This window comes from Hermetia illucens, chromosome 1 (assembly GCF_905115235.1).
Source record: "Hermetia illucens chromosome 1, iHerIll2.2.curated.20191125, whole genome shotgun sequence".
Lineage (NCBI taxonomy): Eukaryota > Metazoa > Arthropoda > Insecta > Diptera > Stratiomyidae > Hermetia > Hermetia illucens.
Window position 1 is genome coordinate 53,178,855 of NC_051849.1, and position 3,709 is coordinate 53,182,563.

Below are 3,709 nucleotides of genomic sequence, written 5' to 3' on the forward strand. Positions count from 1 at the left end.
CGTTGTATATTTCTAACTTATTACTAAGAATAAATTCGAGAAGGTACTCACCTCTACGATTAGTGTCACTGCTTCCCCACACTACGTGGTGGGCGTTGGCATCGCAGCCGAGAAGAAGTGGTAACGCCCTCTCCTCGCAATACTCCGTCAGCTTTGCGACTTGTTCCGGTGGAGCCCGGCTCTCGTCTCCTGGGAAGTATCCCGATGCTACCACTACCTTTCGAGTGCTCCTCCCGGCTTCCAATGAGACTTGGATAGCCACAAGGTCCCCGGTTAAGAACTCTGAAAGACATATGTATTTTAGATTACGTTTGAGAATTATGCAAGCTCTTGGTTTTTCACAAGACGAGTCCCAAATTACCTGCATGTCTCCTCCTTGCAGACCGCGAATCTGCCCCCGGTACACCCAGGGCTCCTGAGCCAGCACTATTCCAATGTTCTCCTTGGAATTTGCCCTTGCAATCACTGCAGATGCAGCTCTCGCATGGTGGAGGTTTATCTGGGCTATCCTAGTGCTGGCCATTGGCTCCGTTATTGTTTGGAGCTCTTCTCCACTGTCGGAGTGTCACCCTCCTCCTCCGACATGGCGCTTTCCTGCGCGTCGCTGTCCACCCCGAGCCCTAGCAGTCCTAGGTCTAGGTCGTCCAGCTTCTGCTCTTCACTGGGCAGCAGGTCTATTTCCCTGGTTGATCCCGTTCTTTCCGCCTCTATGGCTTCCGCGACTTCTTCAGGGACCTCGGTAAGTTTTCCACCCGATGCCTCCTCCGAGGTTTCTTTCCTTGGCTTTTCCTTGTGCACATGCACGGGTATGTTGCCAAATCGGTAGTTGATATGACAACTCCGACGTTTAATTGCCTCTAGTGATCGGTCATCTACCCCGATCGTGAGGAGTTTACCCTTTCCCTCCACCTTGCTTCTGAAGACTCTCCATAGTCGAGTATGGAGATCTTCGTTCTGAGCAATTAGGAGTCTCATGAGGTCTTCTGTTACTATTGCCGCGGCCTTTGGGAGAAAAACTGTCACCATGTGGGCTCCTGGTATATCATCTCCAGCACATGTTGACAGTTCCGCCCCTTCCCAGCCTGGCAATCTAGGAATTATGGTTCTGACCCATTCTGCGGTACCTTCCGTCGCGCAGTCCACCAGTATAAGGCCTGGTCGAAAGCGTATCCCGGTGAACACCAGTTTCGACGTCCATCCCTTGATCATCTGCTTGACGACCAGTTCTTCAATGGTTTCCTGTTCCTCCCGAGTGAGTATTTGCTCGGGAAACCTTTTTGGCAGTATGGCCAGCCGAATGCCCTTGACCGCACTAGCATAGCTAATGCCGGGCTTCCTGGGTCCTGCCCTCACTCCTGACCTGCCCGGATTTTCTCCTCCCGTGGGTTCAGGTCTGGGTTTTTTGGGGGCATTCCCTTCATGCGGGCTGATCTCTGCTGCTCCCCGCTTTCTCGGCTCCGGTAGAGATGGCTTAGGTCTGTCCTGAGCCTTCTTAAGGGCCTCTTCTGGTTTCAGGCCTTCCTTCAGATAGCGCAGGTACCATTTAACCCCGGCGCCACTGAGACCTGTCTCCTTCCTGACGTCTGTTATGTTTATCTCAGACGTGCTTTTGCTGGTCCCTGCTCTTTGAGCAGTGGTGTTCGTTGGCTGTAGTCCATGCAGTATACCAATGCTCACCTTGGATCCACTGCTTGACGTGCCAACTTCTCCCTTCTTGGGTGTAGTCACCTGGCTTTCAGTAATTCGGAGACGTGCCTCCACCTGATTAACCAGTTTTGGTGCGGTACGGGGCCCCGCTTTTTTGGTTTTTGTTTTTTTTTTCCAATTTAGTACTCATTTGATTCCCACGAGTATGGGGGTTAAGAGGTCCGCCGTGCCATAGCCCCCCGTAGCACGGTAAGATCTAACTTACTCACTGAGGCGACCAGGTATCAGTGAGGCTCCGTTCGAATACAGTCAGTTACCCCCGACTGCAAACTATCCAATGGGCACGGTTCGCATGACACCCTGGATTGGGAGAGGTGTTTTTCGACTCCCCAGTCTAGATCCGTAGCGTTTTGTTAATAGTAGGGTCACCTCGTACAGGGTGTGGCTATCACCACTCACTAACGGTCTTGGTAGACGAGAGGCTTGGCCCCTGAAAAGGCACACACCGTCCCAGAGGAGAGACAACTCATCCTTAGACAAAGATAGGTTGGCCTCAGGGAGCTATGTTCCGCATCAGTCTATCCTACAGTACACTGCTTGACCCCTTTAGCTATGTCATTTTAATGTTAATTTGTCGGTAATCAAAATTTGGAAATTTGTGCCCTATATGCAGGGTTGCCAGATGATAATTTAATAAAAGAGGATTGAAGAGCCTTTCATAGGTTTTATATTTTAGTTTATTCTTTAAACTGTTTGTCAGAACTTTCTTCCTCACCCTTACTAGGAAAAGCGAACGATAAAGCTGGTTAAGTTAACGCTATTGGTTTATTGCGAGTATGGGAAAAACCAAACGGCTTGGACACCGTGAACCGGGGAAGGTTCCGAACCGGCGGCAGCAAAAAGAAACTGCGGAAGAGAATGCAACACCTTAGAAATGAAGACTTGCACAAGACTGCACCACTAAGTGCGGAATTGTCCAGAGAAAACGGACGCAAGGAAACGGAATTTTGGGACAAACCTGTAACCCGGGTGCGAACACAGCAGGATGCAGCAGACTCCTCTGTCAGGAAATCAGCACAGGAAGAGCAAGACCAACACATCTGTCTTAGGCAACCCTTTATTGTGCTCCACACCAGAACCGACATCCGCAGGAATTAGCACTGGTGCGCCGTAAGGTGATCAAATCAGCGAAAGCGATCTCAACGAAGCTGTTCCTTCCCATAGAAATAGGTACATGAAAGCGGGAAAGAAAAGGACATGTGTGCAAGCTGCATTCCTGACTGCTGCCATGGGAGTTTTCTTTGAAGACGGTAAAATGTCAGAGGGACAATTTACCATCCTTCGGGAGTGCCAATGGAAAAAATACTGAAGTTCTGGAGTGAAGCCAATCAAGATTTTCGCGATAGGTTCCTTTATTTAGAGTGCGCATGGACTTCGGACACTGGAGGGTAAAGTTCGTAAATGCCAGGAAGGTCAAATCTACAAAGGGGTTTGAGGGTTTCAGTTTGGTGTTCGAACTGGATCAAAAAAGTCTGAAGGAGCTCAGGGCCAGTCACTATATGGCTATTTTTTCCTGGATAGATTGAAATTTAATCATGTCAGGAAACTGTTGATTATCATCCTCATTTCGAGCGGTCTTCGACTCAAACAAAATAGATCGTTTTGCAGCATCTTTGATACACTTTGCCACAAAAGGAATAGTGCATACAATGACGGAACTCCCGTATGGAAGCTTGCACTGGCAAATGGACTACAGAGTAAATCCTACCTGTTAGTGACTTCTCCTGCACCTTTTATGAAACAAGCGGAAGAAAAGGAAGTCAGAGTTGTAAAAGGAATTGGCTTTATACCGATATAATAAAATCTGTGGTATTGGATTAGTTAAAGGGGTTCGGATCTCTTATGATGAAAGATCCATATGACCCAGAACTTGTGTCTTGATGTCAAGGCTAGAGGTAACCATGACCAGGTAGTAGGATCTAGTCTTTTCAGACCTTCAGAGTCAGTCCGTCGCATTTCAGAAGTATAGAAACTCTCCCACGTTTTTCTTAATGTTCGCAGT